A 16,232-nucleotide genomic window follows, 5' to 3' on the forward strand; every position below is an offset into this window, starting at 1 on the left:
TCATGATCTGAAGTCTATTGCACTTCCACCTCTTTTAGGAACGGTTCAACTGAGAGAAAAACCATCTAATTAGGGACATTTTTGATTGAGTAACATAATTTTAAAAGATGTACTCTAACCCTAATTATACTCTTAGAAAGCACTTGATTTTAAGGGGGCACCAGGATTTGAACCTGCGACCTCTTGATCTGCAGTCAAATGCTCTACCACTGAGCTATACCCCCTCTGCTAGAAACTATCTAAAGGCGGAAAAATTCCCGAATAAGGTACATTTTAGCTGGAGATCTACATAACCTAATACATAACACTCTCTCTTTGACAACATACCCATAAAGTATTTGATTTCATGTTGACTATAGGATTTGAACCTGAGACCTCTTGAACCTAAGACTATTGCAATTCCATCTCTGTTAGGAACTGTCTGACAGAGAGAAAAAACATCTAATGAGGGACATTTTAGATTGTGTAACATAACCAAAAAAGGAGCACTCCCTCTCTCAAGATACACATAGAAAGTACATGATTCAAGGGGGAACCAGGATTTGATCCTGACAAATTGTCTAATAAGGGACATTTCAGAGGGCGATCTACATAACCTAATAAAGAACACTCTCTCTTTCAAAGCGTACCCATAAAATATTTGATTTCAAGTTGACAATAGGATTTGATCCTGAGACCTCATGATCTGAAGTCTATTGCACTTCCACCTCTTTTAGGAAGGGTTCAACTGAGAGAAAAACCATCTAATTAGGGACATTTTTGATTGAGTAACATAATTTTAAAAGGTGTACTCTAACCCTAATTATACTCTTAGAAAGCACTTAATTTTAAGGGGGCACCAGGATTTGAACCTGGGACCTCTTGATCTGCAGTCAAATGCTCTACCACTGAGCTATAGCCCCTCTGCTAGAAACTATCTAAAGGGGGAAAAATTCTCGAATAAGGTACATTTTAGCTGGAGATCTACATAACCTAATACATAACACTCTCTCTTTGACAACATACCCATAAAGTATTTGATTTCATGTTGACTATAGGATTTGAACCTGAGACCTCTTGAACCTAAGACTATTGCAATTCCATCTCTGTTAGGAACTGTCTGACAGAGAGAAAAAACATCTAATGAGGGACATTTTAGATTGAGTAACATAACCAAAAAAGGAGCACTCCCTCTCTCAAGATACACATAGAAAGTACATGATTCAAGGGGGAACCAGGATTTGATCCTGACAAATTGTCTAATAAGGGACATTTCAGAGGGCGATCTACATAACCTAATAAAGAACACTCTCTCTTTCAAAGTGTACCCATAAAATATTTGATTTCAAGTTGACAATAGGATTTGATCCTGAGACCTCATGATCTGAAGTCTATTGCACTTCCACCTCTTTTAGGAAGGGTTCAACTGAGAGAAAAACCATCTAATTAGGGACATTTTTGATTGAGTAACATAATTTTAAAAGGTGTACTCTAACCCTAATTATACTCTTAGAAAGCACTTGATTTTAAGGGGGCACCAGGATTTGAACCTGGGACCTCTTGATCTGCAGTCAAATGCTCTACCACTGAGCTATAGCCCCTCTGCTAGAAACTATCTAAAGGCGGAAAAATTCTCGAATAAGGTACATTTTAGCTGGAGATCTACATAACCTAATACATAACACTCTCTCTTTGACAACATACCCATAAAGTATTTGATTTCATGTTGACTATAGGATTTGAACCTGAGACCTCTTGAACCTAAGACTATTGCAATTCCATCTCTGTTAGGAACTGTCTGACAGAGAGAAAAAACATCTAATGAGGGACATTTTAGATTGAGTAACATAACCAAAAAAGGAGCACTCCCTCTCTCAAGATACACATAGAAAGTACATGATTCAAGGGGGAACCAGGATTTGATCCTGACAAATTGTCTAATAAGGGACATTTCAGAGGGCGATCTACATAACCTAATAAAGAACACTCTCTCTTTCAAAGTGTACCCATAAAATATTTGATTTCAAGTTGACAATAGGATTTGATCCTGAGACCTCATGATCTGAAGTCTATTGCACTTCCACCTCTTTTAGGAACGGTTCAACTGAGAGAAAAACCATCTAATTAGGGACATTTTTGATTGAGTAACATAATTTTAAAAGATGTACTCTAACCCTAATTATACTCTTAGAAAGCACTTGATTTTAAGGGGGCACCAGGATTTGAACCTGCGACCTCTTGATCTGCAGTCAAATGCTCTACCACTGAGCTATACCCCCTCTGCTAGAAACTATCTAAAGGCGGAAAAATTCCCGAATAAGGTACATTTTAGCTGGAGATCTACATAACCTAATACATAACACTCTCTCTTTGACAACATACCCATAAAGTATTTGATTTCATGTTGACTATAGGATTTGAACCTGAGACCTCTTGAACCTAAGACTATTGCAATTCCATCTCTGTTAGGAACTGTCTGACAGAGAGAAAAAACATCTAATGAGGGACATTTTAGATTGTGTAACATAACCAAAAAAGGAGCACTCCCTCTCTCAAGATATACATAGAAAGTACATGATTCAAGGGGGAACCAGGATTTGATCCTGACAAATTGTCTAATAAGGGACATTTCAGAGGGCGATCTACATAACCTAATAAAGAACACTCTCTCTTTCAAAGCGTACCCATAAAATATTTGATTTCAAGTTGACAATAGGATTTGATCCTGAGACCTCATGATCTGAAGTCTATTGCACTTCCACCTCTTTTAGGAACGGTTCAACTGAGAGAAAAACCATCTAATTAGGGACATTTTTGATTGAGTAACATAATTTTAAAAGGAGTACTCTAACCCTAATTATACTCTTAGAAAGCACTTGATTTTAAGGTGGCACCAGGATTTGAGCCTGGGACCTCTTGATCTGCAGTCAAATGCTCTACCACTGAGCTATACCCCCTCTGCTAAAAACTATCTAAAGTCGGAAAATTTCTCGAATAAGGTACATTATAGCTGGAGATCTACATAAACTAATACATAACACTCTCTCTTTGACAACATACCCATAAAGTATTTGATTTCATGTTGACTATAGGATTTGAACCTGAGACCTCTTGAACCTAAGACTATTGCAATTCCATCTCTGTTAGGAACTGTCTGACAGAGAGAAAAAACATCTAATGAGGGACATTTTAGATTGTGTAACATAACCAAAAAAGGAGCACTCCCTCTCTCAAGATACACATAGAAAGTACATGATTCAAGGGGGAACCAGGATTTGATCCTGACAAATTGTCTAATAAGGGACATTTCAGAGGGCGATCTACATAACCTAATAAAGAACACTCTCTCTTTCAAAGCGTACCCATAAAATATTTGATTTCAAGTTGACAATAGGATTTGATCCTGAGACCTCATGATCTGAAGTCTATTGCACTTCCACCTCTTTTAGGAAGGGTTCAACTGAGAGAAAAACCATCTAATTAGGGACATTTTTGATTGAGTAACATAATTTTAAAAGGTGTACTCTAACCCTAATTATACTCTTAGAAAGCACTTAATTTTAAGGGGGCACCAGGATTTGAACCTGGGACCTCTTGATCTGCAGTCAAATGCTCTACCACTGAGCTATAGCCCCTCTGCTAGAAACTATCTAAAGGGGGAAAAATTCTCGAATAAGGTACATTTTAGCTGGAGATCTACATAACCTAATACATAACACTCTCTCTTTGACAACATACCCATAAAGTATTTGATTTCATGTTGACTATAGGATTTGAACCTGAGACCTCTTGAACCTAAGACTATTGCAATTCCATCTCTGTTAGGAACTGTCTGACAGAGAGAAAAAACATCTAATGAGGGACATTTTAGATTGAGTAACATAACCAAAAAAGGAGCACTCCCTCTCTCAAGATACACATAGAAAGTACATGATTCAAGGGGGAACCAGGATTTGATCCTGACAAATTGTCTAATAAGGGACATTTCAGAGGGCGATCTACATAACCTAATAAAGAACACTCTCTCTTTCAAAGTGTACCCATAAAATATTTGATTTCAAGTTGACAATAGGATTTGATCCTGAGACCTCATGATCTGAAGTCTATTGCACTTCCACCTCTTTTAGGAACGGTTCAACTGAGAGAAAAACCATCTAATTAGGGACATTTTTGATTGAGTAACATAATTTTAAAAGATGTACTCTAACCCTAATTATACTCTTAGAAAGCACTTGATTTTAAGGGGGCACCAGGATTTGAACCTGCGACCTCTTGATCTGCAGTCAAATGCTCTACCACTGAGCTATACCCCCTCTGCTAGAAACTATCTAAAGGCGGAAAAATTCCCGAATAAGGTACATTTTAGCTGGAGATCTACATAACCTAATACATAACACTCTCTCTTTGACAACATACCCATAAAGTATTTGATTTCATGTTGACTATAGGATTTGAACCTGAGACCTCTTGAACCTAAGACTATTGCAATTCCATCTCTGTTAGGAACTGTCTGACAGAGAGAAAAAACATCTAATGAGGGACATTTTAGATTGAGTAACATAACCAAAAAAGGAGCACTCGCTCTCTCAAGATACACATAGAAAGTACATGATTCAAGGGGGAACCAGGATTTGATCCTGACAAATTGTCTAATAAGGGACATTTCAGAGGGCGATCTACATAACCTAATAAAGAACACTCTCTCTTTCAAAGCGTACCCATAAAATATTTGATTTCAAGTTGACAATAGGATTTGATCCTGAGACCTCATGATCTGAAGTCTATTGCACTTCCACCTCTTTTAGGAACGGTTCAACTGAGAGAAAAACCATCTAATTAGGGACATTTTTGATTGAGTAACATAATTTTAAAAGATGTACTCTAACCCTAATTATACTCTTAGAAAGCACTTGATTTTAAGGGGGCACCAGGATTTGAACCTGGGACTTCTTGATCTGCAGTCAAATGCTCTACCACTGAGCTATACCCCCTCTGCTAGAAACTATCTAAAGGTGGAAAAATTCTCGAATAAGGTACATTTTAGCTGGAGATCTACATAACCTAATACATAACACTCTCTCTTTGACAACATACCCATAAAGTATTTGATTTCATGTTGACTATAGGATTTGAACCTGAGACCTCTTGAACCTAAGACTATTGCAATTCCATCTCTGTTAGGAACTGTCTGACAGAGAGAAAAAACATCTAATGAGGGACATTTTAGATTGAGTAACATAACCAAAAAAGGAGCACTCCCTCTCTCAAGATACACATAGAAAGTACATGATTCAAGAGGGAACCAGGATTTGATCCTGACAAATTGTCTAATAAGGGACATTTCAGAGGGCGATCTACATAACCTAATAAAGAACACTCTCTCTTTCAAAGCGTACCCATAAAATATTTGATTTCAAGTTGACAATAGGATTTGATCCTGAGACCTCATGATCTGAAGTCTATTGCACTTCCACCTCTTTTAGGAACGGTTCAACTGAGAGAAAAACCATCTAATTAGGGACATTTTTGATTGAGTAACATAATTTTAAAAGGTGTACTCTAACCCTAATTATACTCTTAGAAAGCACTTGATTTTAAGGTGGCACCAGGATTTGAACCTGGGACCTCTTGATCTGCAGTCAAATGCTCTACCACTGAGCTATACCGCCTCTGCTAGAAACTATCTAAAGGGGAAAAATTCTCGAATAAGGTACATTTTAGCTGGAGATCTACATAACCTAATACATAACACTCTCTCTTTGACAACATACCCATAAAGTATTTGATTTCATGTTGACTATAGGATTTCAACCTGAGACCTCTTGAACCTAAGACTATTGCAATTCCATCTCTGTTAGGAACTGTCTGACAGAGAGAAAAAACATCTAATGAGGGACATTTTAGATTGAGTAACATAACCAAAAAAGGAGCACTCCCTCTCTCAAGATACACATAGAAAGTACATGATTCAAGAGGGAACCAGGATTTGATCCTGACAAATTGTCTAATAAGGGACATTTCAGAGGGCGATCTACATAACCTAATAAAGAACACTGTCTCTTTCAAAGCGTACCCATAAAATATTTGATTTCAAGGTGACAATAGGATTTGATCCTGAGACCTCATGATCTGAAGTCTATTGCACTTCCACCTCTTTTAGGAACGGTTCAACTGAGAGAAAAACCATCTAATTAGGGACATTTTAGATTGAGTAACATAATTTTAAAAAGTGTACTCTAACCCTAATTATACTCTTAGGAAGCACTTGATTTTAAGGGGGCACCAGGATTTGAACCTGGGACCTCTTGATCTGCAGTCAAATGCTCTACCACTGAGCTATACCGCCTCTGCTAGAAACTATCTAAAGGCGGAAAAATTCTCGAATAAGGTACATTTTAGCTGGAGATCTACATAACCTAATACATAACACTCTCTCTTTGACAACATACCCATAAAGTATTTGATTTCATGTTGACTATAGGATTTGAACCTGAGACCTCTTGAACCTAAGACTATTGCAATTCCATCTCTGTTAGGAACTGTCTGACAGAGAGAAAAAACATCTAATGAGGGACATTTTAGATTGAGTAACATAACCAAAAAAGGAGCACTCCCTCTCTCAAGATACACATAGAAAGTACATGATTCAAGGGGGAACCAGGATTTGATCCTGACAAATTGTCTAATAAGGGACATTTCAGAGGGCGATCTACATAACCTAATAAAGAACACTCTCTCTTTCAAAGCGTACACATAAAATATTTGATTTCAAGTTGACAATAGGATTTGATCCTGAGACCTCATGATCTGAAGTCTATTGCACTTCCACCTCTTTTAGGAACGGTTCAACTGAGAGAAAAACCATCTAATTAGGGACATTTTTGATTGAGTAACATAATTTTAAAAGATGTACTCTAACCCTAATTATACTCTTAGAAAGCACTTGATTTTAAGGGGGCACCAGGATTTGAACCTGGGACTTCTTGATCTGCAGTCAAATGCTCTACCACTGAGCTATACCCCCTCTGCTAGAAACTATCTAAAGGCGGAAAAATTCTCGAATAAGGTACATTTTAGCTGGAGATCTACATAACCTAATACATAACACTCTCTCTTTGACAACATACCCATAAAGTATTTGATTTCATGTTGACTATAGGATTTGAACCTGAGACCTCTTGAACCTAAGACTATTGCAATTCCATCTCTGTTAGGAACTGTCTGACAGAGAGAAAAAACATCTAATGAGGGACATTTTAGATTGAGTAACATAACCAAAAAAGGAGCACTCCCTCTCTCAAGATACACATAGAAAGTACATGATTCAAGAGGGAACCAGGATTTGATCCTGACAAATTGTCTAATAAGGGACATTTCAGAGGGCGATCTACATAACCTAATAAAGAACACTCTCTCTTTCAAAGCGTACCCATAAAATATTTGATTTCAAGTTGACAATAGGATTTGATCCTGAGACCTCATGATCTGAAGTCTATTGCACTTCCACCTCTTTTAGGAACGGTTCAACTGAGAGAAAAACCATCTAATTAGGGACATTTTTGATTGAGTAACATAATTTTAAAAGGTGTACTCTAACCCTAATTATACTCTTAGAAAGCACTTGATTTTAAGGGGGCACCAGGATTTGAACCTGGGACCTCTTGATCTGCAGTCAAATGCTCTACCACTGAGCTATACCCCCTCTGCTAGAAACTATCTAAAGGCGGAAAAATTCTCGAATAAGGTACATTTTAGCTGGAGATCTACATAACCTAATACATAACACTCTCTCTTTGACAACATACCCATAAAGTATTTGATTTCATGTTGACTATAGGATTTGAACCTGAGACCTCTTGAACCTAAGACTATTGCAATTCCATCTCTGTTAGGAACTGTCTGACAGAGAGAAAAAACATCTAATGAGGGACATTTTAGATTGAGTAACATAACCAAAAAAGGAGCACTCCCTCTCTCAAGATACACATAGAAAGTACATGATTCAAGAGGGAACCAGGATTTGATCCTGACAAATTGTCTAATAAGGGACATTTCAGAGGGCGATCTACATAACCTAATAAAGAACACTCTCTCTTTCAAAGCGTACCCATAAAATATTTGATTTCAAGTTGACAATAGGATTTGATCCTGAGACCTCATGATCTGAAGTCTATTGCACTTCCACCTCTTTTAGGAACGGTTCAACTGAGAGAAAAACCATCTAATTAGGGACATTTTTGATTGAGTAACATAATTTTAAAAGGTGTACTCTAACCCTAATTATACTCTTAGAAAGCACTTGATTTTAAGGGGGCACCAGGATTTGAACCTGGGACCTCTTGATCTGCAGTCAAATGCTCTACCACTGAGCTATACCCCCTCTGCTAGAAACTATCTAAAGGCGGAAAAATTCTCGAATAAGGTACATTTTAGCTGGAGATCTACATAACCTAATACATAACACTCTCTCTTTGACAACATACCCATAAAGTATTTGATTTCATGTTGACTATAGGATTTGAACCTGAGACCTCTTGAACCTAAGACTATTGCAATTCCATCTCTGTTAGGAACTGTCTGACAGAGAGAAAAAACATCTAATGAGGGACATTTTAGATTGAGTAACATAACCAAAAAAGGAGCACTCCCTCTCTCAAGATACACATAGAAAGTACATGATTCAAGGGGGAACCAGGATTTGATCCTGACAAATTGTCTAATAAGGGACATTTCAGAGGGCGATCTACATAACCTAATAAAGAACACTCTCTCTTTCAAAGCGTACCCATAAAATATTTGATTTCAAGTTGACAATAGGATTTGATCCTGAGACCTCATGATCTGAAGTCTATTGCACTTCCACCTCTTTTAGGAACGGTTCAACTGAGAGAAAAAACATCTAATTAGGGACATTTTTGATTGAGTAACATAATTTTAAAAGGTGTACTCTAACCCTAATTATACTCTTAGAAAGCACTTGATTTTAAGGGGGCACCAGGATTTGAACCTGGGACCTCTTGATCTGCAGTCAAATGCTCTACCACTGAGCTATACCCCCTCTGCTAGAAACTATCTAAAGGCGGAAAAATTCTCGAATAAGGTACATTTTAGCTGGAGATCTACATAACCTAATACATAACACTCTCTCTTTGACAACATACCCATAAAGTATTTGATTTCATGTTGACTATAGGATTTGAACCTGAGACCTCTTGAACCTAAGACTATTGCAATTCCATCTCTGTTAGGAACTGTCTGACAGAGAGAAAAAACATCTAATGAGGGACATTTTAGATTGAGTAACATAACCAAAAAAGGAGCACTCCCTCTCTCAAGATACACATAGAAAGTACATGATTCAAGGGGGAACCAGGATTTGATCCTGACAAATTGTCTAATAAGGGACATTTCAGAGGGCGATCTACATAACCTAATAAAGAACACTCTCTCTTTCAAAGCGTACCCATAAAATATTTGATTTCAAGTTGACAATAGGATTTGATCCTGAGACCTCATGATCTGAAGTCTATTGCACTTCCACCTCTTTTAGGAAGGGTTCAACTGAGAGAAAAAACATCTAATTAGGGACATTTTTGATTGAGTAACATAATTTTAAAAGGTGTACTCTAACCCTAATTATACTCTTAGAAAGCACTTGATTTTAAGGGGGCACCAGGATTTGAACCTGGGACCTCTTGATCTGCAGTCAAATGCTCTACCACTGAGCTATACCCCCTCTGCTAGAAACTATCTAAAGGCGGAAAAATTCTCGAATAAGGTACATTTTAGCTGGAGATCTACATAACCTAATACATAACACTCTCTCTTTGACAACATACCCATAAAGTATTTGATTTCATGTTGACTATAGGATTTGAACCTGAGACCTCTTGAACCTAAGACTATTGCAATTCCATCTCTGTTAGGAACTGTCTGACAGAGAGAAAAAACATCTAATGAGGGACATTTTAGATTGAGTAACATAACCAAAAAAGGAGCACTCCCTCTCTCAAGATACACATAGAAAGTACATGATTCAAGGGGGAACCAGGATTTGATCCTGACAAATTGTCTAATAAGGGACATTTCAGAGGGCGATCTACATAACCTAATAAAGAACACTCTCTCTTTCAAAGCGTACCCATAAAATATTTGATTTCAAGTTGACAATAGGATTTGATCCTGAGACCTCATGATCTGAAGTCTATTGCACTTCCACCTCTTTTAGGAACGGTTCAACTGAGAGAAAAACCATCTAATTAGGGACATTTTTGATTGAGTAACATAATTTTAAAAGGTGTACTCTAACCCTAATTATACTCTTAGAAAGCACTTGATTTTAAGGGGGCACCAGGATTTGAACCTGGGACCTCTTGATCTGCAGTCAAATGCTCTACCACTGAGCTATACCCCCTCTGCTAGAAACTATCTAAAGGCGGAAAAATTCTCGAATAAGGTACATTTTAGCTGGAGATCTACATAACCTAATACATAACACTCTCTCTTTGACAACATACCCATAAAGTATTTGATTTCATGTTGACTATAGGATTTGAACCTGAGACCTCTTGAACCTAAGACTATTGCAATTCCATCTCTGTTAGGAACTGTCTGACAGAGAGAAAAAACATCTAATGAGGGACATTTTAGATTGAGTAACATAACCAAAAAAGGAGCACTCCCTCTCTCAAGATACACATAGAAAGTACATGATTCAAGGAGGGAACCAGGATTTGATCCTGACAAATTGTCTAATAAGGGACATTTCAGAGGGCGATCTACATAACCTAATAAAGAACACTCTCTCTTTCAAAGCGTACCCATAAAATATTTGATTTCAAGTTGACAATAGGATTTGATCCTGAGACCTCATGATCTGAAGTCTATTGCACTTCCACCTCTTTTAGGAACGGTTCAACTGAGAGAAAAACCATCTAATTAGGGACATTTTTGATTGAGTAACATAATTTTAAAAGGTGTACTCTAACCCTAATTATACTCTTAGAAAGCACTTGATTTTAAGGTGGCACCAGGATTTGAACCTGGGACCTCTTGATCTGCAGTCAAATGCTCTACCACTGAGCTATACCCCCTCTGCTAGAAACTATCTAAAGGCGGAAAAATTCTCGAATAAGGTACATTTTAGCTGGAGATCTACATAACCTAATACATAACACTCTCTCTTTGACAACATACCCATAAAGTATTTGATTTCATGTTGACTATAGGATTTGAACCTGAGACCTCTTGAACCTAAGACTATTGCAATTCCATCTCTGTTAGGAACTGTCTGACAGAGAGAAAAAACATCTAATGAGGGACATTTTAGATTGAGTAACATAACCAAAAAAGGAGCACTCCCTCTCTCAAGATACACATAGAAAGTACATGATTCAAGGGGGAACCAGGATTTGATCCTGACAAATTGTCTAATAAGGGACATTTCAGAGGGCGATCTACATAACCTAATAAAGAACACTCTCTCTTTCAAAGCGTACCCATAAAATATTTGATTTCAAGTTGACAATAGGATTTGATCCTGAGACCTCATGATCTGAAGTCTATTGCACTTCCACCTCTTTTAGGAACGGTTCAACTGAGAGAAAAAACATCTAATTAGGGACATTTTTGATTGAGTAACATAATTTTAAAAGGTGTACTCTAACCCTAATTATACTCTTAGAAAGCACTTGATTTTAAGGGGGCACCAGGATTTGAACCTGGGACCTCTTGATCTGCAGTCAAATGCTCTACCACTGAGCTATACCCCCTCTGCTAGAAACTATCTAAAGGCGGAAAAATTCTCGAATAAGGTACATTTTAGCTGGAGATCTACATAACCTAATACATAACACTCTCTCTTTGACAACATACCCATAAAGTATTTGATTTCATGTTGACTATAGGATTTGAACCTGAGACCTCTTGAACCTAAGACTATTGCAATTCCATCTCTGTTAGGAACTGTCTGACAGAGAGAAAAAACATCTAATGAGGGACATTTTAGATTGAGTAACATAACCAAAAAAGGAGCACTCCCTCTCTCAAGATACACATAGAAAGTACATGATTCAAGGGGGAACCAGGATTTGATCCTGACAAATTGTCTAATAAGGGACATTTCAGAGGGCGATCTACATAACCTAATAAAGAACACTCTCTCTTTCAAAGCGTACCCATAAAATATTTGATTTCAAGTTGACAATAGGATTTGATCCTGAGACCTCATGATCTGAAGTCTATTGCACTTCCACCTCTTTTAGGAACGGTTCAACTGAGAGAAAAACCATCTAATTAGGGACATTTTTGATTGAGTAACATAATTTTAAAAGGTGTACTCTAACCCTAATTATACTCTTAGAAAGCACTTGATTTTAAGGGGGCACCAGGATTTGAACCTGGGACCTCTTGATCTGCAGTCAAATGCTCTACCACTGAGCTATACCCCCTCTGCTAGAAACTATCTAAAGGCGGAAAAATTCTCGAATAAGGTACATTTTAGCTGGAGATCTACATAACCTAATACATAACACTCTCTCTTTGACAACATACCCATAAAGTATTTGATTTCATGTTGACTATAGGATTTGAACCTGAGACCTCTTGAACCTAAGACTATTGCAATTCCATCTCTGTTAGGAACTGTCTGACAGAGAGAAAAAACATCTAATGAGGGACATTTTAGATTGAGTAACATAACCAAAAAAGGAGCACTCCCTCTCTCAAGATACACATAGAAAGTACATGATTCAAGGGGGAACCAGGATTTGATCCTGACAAATTGTCTAATAAGGGACATTTCAGAGGGCGATCTACATAACCTAATAAAGAACACTCTCTCTTTCAAAGCGTACCCATAAAATATTTGATTTCAAGTTGACAATAGGATTTGATCCTGAGACCTCATGATCTGAAGTCTATTGCACTTCCACCTCTTTTAGGAACGGTTCAACTGAGAGAAAAACCATCTAATTAGGGACATTTTTGATTGAGTAACATAATTTTAAAAGGTGTACTCTAACCCTAATTATACTCTTAGAAAGCACTTGATTTTAAGGGGGCACCAGGATTTGAACCTGGGACCTCTTGATCTGCAGTCAAATGCTCTACCACTGAGCTATAGCCCCTCTGCTAGAAACTATCTAAAGGCGGAAAAATTCTCGAATAAGGTACATTTTAGCTGGAGATCTACATAACCTAATACATAACACTCTCTCTTTGACAACATACCCATAAAGTATTTGATTTCATGTTGACTATAGGATTTGAACCTGAGACCTCTTGAACCTAAGACTATTGCAATTCCATCTCTGTTAGGAACTGTCTGACAGAGAGAAAAAACATCTAATGAGGGACATTTTAGATTGAGTAACATAACCAAAAAAGGAGCACTCCCTCTCTCAAGATACACATAGAAAGTACATGATTCAAGGGGGAACCAGGATTTGATCCTGACAAATTGTCTAATAAGGGACATTTCAGAGGGCGATCTACATAACCTAATAAAGAACACTCTCTCTTTCAAAGTGTACCCATAAAATATTTGATTTCAAGTTGACAATAGGATTTGATCCTGAGACCTCATGATCTGAAGTCTATTGCACTTCCACCTCTTTTAGGAACGGTTCAACTGAGAGAAAAACCATCTAATTAGGGACATTTTTGATTGAGTAACATAATTTTAAAAGATGTACTCTAACCCTAATTATACTCTTAGAAAGCACTTGATTTTAAGGGGGCACCAGGATTTGAACCTGCGACCTCTTGATCTGCAGTCAAATGCTCTACCACTGAGCTATACCCCCTCTGCTAGAAACTATCTAAAGGCGGAAAAATTCCCGAATAAGGTACATTTTAGCTGGAGATCTACATAACCTAATACATAACACTCTCTCTTTGACAACATACCCATAAAGTATTTGATTTCATGTTGACTATAGGATTTGAACCTGAGACCTCTTGAACCTAAGACTATTGCAATTCCATCTCTGTTAGGAACTGTCTGACAGAGAGAAAAAACATCTAATGAGGGACATTTTAGATTGAGTAACATAACCAAAAAAGGAGCACTCGCTCTCTCAAGATACACATAGAAAGTACATGATTCAAGGGGGAACCAGGATTTGATCCTGACAAATTGTCTAATAAGGGACATTTCAGAGGGCGATCTACATAACCTAATAAAGAACACTCTCTCTTTCAAAGCGTACCCATAAAATATTTGATTTCAAGTTGACAATAGGATTTGATCCTGAGACCTCATGATCTGAAGTCTATTGCACTTCCACCTCTTTTAGGAACGGTTCAACTGAGAGAAAAACCATCTAATTAGGGACATTTTTGATTGAGTAACATAATTTTAAAAGATGTACTCTAACCCTAATTATACTCTTAGAAAGCACTTGATTTTAAGGGGGCACCAGGATTTGAACCTGGGACTTCTTGATCTGCAGTCAAATGCTCTACCACTGAGCTATACCCCCTCTGCTAGAAACTAGCTAAAGGTGGAAAAATTCTCGAATAAGGTACATTTTAGCTGGAGATCTACATAACCTAATACATAACACTCTCTCTTTGACAACATACCCATAAAGTATTTGATTTCATGTTGACTATAGGATTTGAACCTGAGACCTCTTGAACCTAAGACTATTGCAATTCCATCTCTGTTAGGAACTGTCTGACAGAGAGAAAAAACATCTAATGAGGGACATTTTAGATTGAGTAACATAACCAAAAAAGGAGCACTCCCTCTCTCAAGATACACATAGAAAGTACATGATTCAAGAGGGAACCAGGATTTGATCCTGACAAATTGTCTAATAAGGGACATTTCAGAGGGCGATCTACATAACCTAATAAAGAACACTCTCTCTTTCAAAGCGTACCCATAAAATATTTGATTTCAAGTTGACAATAGGATTTGATCCTGAGACCTCATGATCTGAAGTCTATTGCACTTCCACCTCTTTTAGGAACGGTTCAACTGAGAGAAAAACCATCTAATTAGGGACATTTTAGATTGAGTAACATAATTTTAAAAGGTGTACTCTAACCCCAATTATACTCTTAGAAAGCACTTGATTTTAAGGGGGCACCAGGATTTGAACCTGGGACCTCTTGATCTGCAGTCAAATGCTCTACCACTGAGCTATACCCCCTCTGCTAGAAACTATCTAAAGGCGGAAAAATTCTCTAATAAGGTACATTTTAGCTGGAGATCTACATAACCTAATACATAACACTCTCTCTTTGAAAACATACCCATAAAGTATTTGATTTCATGTTGACTATAGGATTTGAACCTGAGACCTCTTGATCCTAAGACTATTGCAATTCCACCTCTGTTAGGAACTGTCTGACAGAGAGAAAAAACATCTCATGAGGGACATTTTAGATTGAGTAACATAACCAAAAAAGGAGCACTCCCTCTCTCAAGATACACATAGAAAGTACATGATTCAAGGGGGAACCAGGATTTGATCCTGACAAATTGTCTAATAAGGGACATTTCAGAGGGCGATCTACATAACCTAATAAAGAACACGCTCTCTTTCAAAGCGTACCCATAAAATATTTGATTTCAAGTTGACAATAGGATTTGATCCTGAGACCTCATGATGTGAAGTCTATTGCACTTCCACCTCTTTTAGGAACGGTTCAACTGAGAGAAAAAGCATCTAATTAGGGACATTTTTGATTGAGTAACATAATTTTAAAAGGTGTACTCTAACCCTAATTATACTCTTAGAATGCACTTGATTTTAAGGGGGCACCAGGATTTGAACCTGGGACCTCTTGATCTGCAGTCAAATGCTCTACCACTGAGCTATACCGCCTCTGCTAGAAACTATCTAAAGGCGGAAAAATTCTCGAATAAGGTACATTTTAGCTGGAGATCTACATAACCTAATACATAACACTCTCTCTTTGACAACATACCCATAAAGTATTTGATTTCATGTTGACTATAGGATTTGAACCTGAGACCTCTTGAACCTAAGACTATTGCAATTCCATCTCTGTTAGGAACTGTCTGACAGAGAGAAAAAACATCTAATGAGGGACATTTTAGATTGTGTAACATAACCAAAAAAGGAGCACTCCCTCTCTCAAGATACACATAGAAAGTACATGATTCAAGGGGGAACCAGGATTTGATCCTGACAAATTGTCTAATAAGGGACATTTCAGAGGGCGATCTACATAACCTAATAAAGAACACTCTCTCTTTCAAAGCGTACCCATAAAAT

General features: G+C 37.5%; 24 non-coding genes across 24 annotated transcripts; all 24 read right to left on the reverse strand.

Moving 5' to 3' along the window:
- Positions 1 to 152: 152 nt before the first annotated feature.
- Positions 153 to 224, reverse strand: trnac-gca (transfer RNA cysteine (anticodon GCA)). Its single transcript has one exon. It is a non-coding gene; the product is annotated as a tRNA-Cys (tRNA).
- Positions 225 to 830: 606 nt separating this feature from the next.
- trnac-gca (transfer RNA cysteine (anticodon GCA)) lies at positions 831 to 902 on the reverse strand. Its single transcript has one exon. It is a non-coding gene; the product is annotated as a tRNA-Cys (tRNA).
- Positions 903 to 1,508: 606 nt separating this feature from the next.
- On the reverse strand, positions 1,509 to 1,580 carry trnac-gca (transfer RNA cysteine (anticodon GCA)). Its single transcript has one exon. It is a non-coding gene; the product is annotated as a tRNA-Cys (tRNA).
- Positions 1,581 to 2,186: 606 nt separating this feature from the next.
- On the reverse strand, positions 2,187 to 2,258 carry trnac-gca (transfer RNA cysteine (anticodon GCA)). Its single transcript has one exon. It is a non-coding gene; the product is annotated as a tRNA-Cys (tRNA).
- Positions 2,259 to 2,864: 606 nt separating this feature from the next.
- Positions 2,865 to 2,936, reverse strand: trnac-gca (transfer RNA cysteine (anticodon GCA)). Its single transcript has one exon. It is a non-coding gene; the product is annotated as a tRNA-Cys (tRNA).
- A 606-nt stretch (positions 2,937 to 3,542) lies between these two features.
- trnac-gca (transfer RNA cysteine (anticodon GCA)) lies at positions 3,543 to 3,614 on the reverse strand. Its single transcript has one exon. It is a non-coding gene; the product is annotated as a tRNA-Cys (tRNA).
- Positions 3,615 to 4,220: 606 nt separating this feature from the next.
- On the reverse strand, positions 4,221 to 4,292 carry trnac-gca (transfer RNA cysteine (anticodon GCA)). The gene has a single exon. It is a non-coding gene; the product is annotated as a tRNA-Cys (tRNA).
- A 606-nt stretch (positions 4,293 to 4,898) lies between these two features.
- Positions 4,899 to 4,970, reverse strand: trnac-gca (transfer RNA cysteine (anticodon GCA)). The gene has a single exon. It is a non-coding gene; the product is annotated as a tRNA-Cys (tRNA).
- A 606-nt stretch (positions 4,971 to 5,576) lies between these two features.
- On the reverse strand, positions 5,577 to 5,648 carry trnac-gca (transfer RNA cysteine (anticodon GCA)). Its single transcript has one exon. It is a non-coding gene; the product is annotated as a tRNA-Cys (tRNA).
- Positions 5,649 to 6,253: 605 nt separating this feature from the next.
- Positions 6,254 to 6,325, reverse strand: trnac-gca (transfer RNA cysteine (anticodon GCA)). Its single transcript has one exon. It is a non-coding gene; the product is annotated as a tRNA-Cys (tRNA).
- Positions 6,326 to 6,931: 606 nt separating this feature from the next.
- trnac-gca (transfer RNA cysteine (anticodon GCA)) lies at positions 6,932 to 7,003 on the reverse strand. The gene has a single exon. It is a non-coding gene; the product is annotated as a tRNA-Cys (tRNA).
- A 606-nt stretch (positions 7,004 to 7,609) lies between these two features.
- Positions 7,610 to 7,681, reverse strand: trnac-gca (transfer RNA cysteine (anticodon GCA)). Its single transcript has one exon. It is a non-coding gene; the product is annotated as a tRNA-Cys (tRNA).
- A 606-nt stretch (positions 7,682 to 8,287) lies between these two features.
- Positions 8,288 to 8,359, reverse strand: trnac-gca (transfer RNA cysteine (anticodon GCA)). The gene has a single exon. It is a non-coding gene; the product is annotated as a tRNA-Cys (tRNA).
- Positions 8,360 to 8,965: 606 nt separating this feature from the next.
- Positions 8,966 to 9,037, reverse strand: trnac-gca (transfer RNA cysteine (anticodon GCA)). Its single transcript has one exon. It is a non-coding gene; the product is annotated as a tRNA-Cys (tRNA).
- A 606-nt stretch (positions 9,038 to 9,643) lies between these two features.
- trnac-gca (transfer RNA cysteine (anticodon GCA)) lies at positions 9,644 to 9,715 on the reverse strand. The gene has a single exon. It is a non-coding gene; the product is annotated as a tRNA-Cys (tRNA).
- A 606-nt stretch (positions 9,716 to 10,321) lies between these two features.
- On the reverse strand, positions 10,322 to 10,393 carry trnac-gca (transfer RNA cysteine (anticodon GCA)). The gene has a single exon. It is a non-coding gene; the product is annotated as a tRNA-Cys (tRNA).
- A 607-nt stretch (positions 10,394 to 11,000) lies between these two features.
- Positions 11,001 to 11,072, reverse strand: trnac-gca (transfer RNA cysteine (anticodon GCA)). The gene has a single exon. It is a non-coding gene; the product is annotated as a tRNA-Cys (tRNA).
- Positions 11,073 to 11,678: 606 nt separating this feature from the next.
- Positions 11,679 to 11,750, reverse strand: trnac-gca (transfer RNA cysteine (anticodon GCA)). The gene has a single exon. It is a non-coding gene; the product is annotated as a tRNA-Cys (tRNA).
- Positions 11,751 to 12,356: 606 nt separating this feature from the next.
- Positions 12,357 to 12,428, reverse strand: trnac-gca (transfer RNA cysteine (anticodon GCA)). The gene has a single exon. It is a non-coding gene; the product is annotated as a tRNA-Cys (tRNA).
- Positions 12,429 to 13,034: 606 nt separating this feature from the next.
- trnac-gca (transfer RNA cysteine (anticodon GCA)) lies at positions 13,035 to 13,106 on the reverse strand. Its single transcript has one exon. It is a non-coding gene; the product is annotated as a tRNA-Cys (tRNA).
- Positions 13,107 to 13,712: 606 nt separating this feature from the next.
- trnac-gca (transfer RNA cysteine (anticodon GCA)) lies at positions 13,713 to 13,784 on the reverse strand. Its single transcript has one exon. It is a non-coding gene; the product is annotated as a tRNA-Cys (tRNA).
- Positions 13,785 to 14,390: 606 nt separating this feature from the next.
- trnac-gca (transfer RNA cysteine (anticodon GCA)) lies at positions 14,391 to 14,462 on the reverse strand. The gene has a single exon. It is a non-coding gene; the product is annotated as a tRNA-Cys (tRNA).
- A 606-nt stretch (positions 14,463 to 15,068) lies between these two features.
- Positions 15,069 to 15,140, reverse strand: trnac-gca (transfer RNA cysteine (anticodon GCA)). Its single transcript has one exon. It is a non-coding gene; the product is annotated as a tRNA-Cys (tRNA).
- Positions 15,141 to 15,746: 606 nt separating this feature from the next.
- Positions 15,747 to 15,818, reverse strand: trnac-gca (transfer RNA cysteine (anticodon GCA)). The gene has a single exon. It is a non-coding gene; the product is annotated as a tRNA-Cys (tRNA).
- Positions 15,819 to 16,232: the final 414 nt, after the last annotated feature.

Source organism: Salmo salar, chromosome 09 (genome assembly GCF_965601325.2).
Source record: "Salmo salar chromosome 09, fSalSal1, whole genome shotgun sequence".
Classification (NCBI taxonomy): Eukaryota; Metazoa; Chordata; class Actinopteri; order Salmoniformes; family Salmonidae; genus Salmo; species Salmo salar.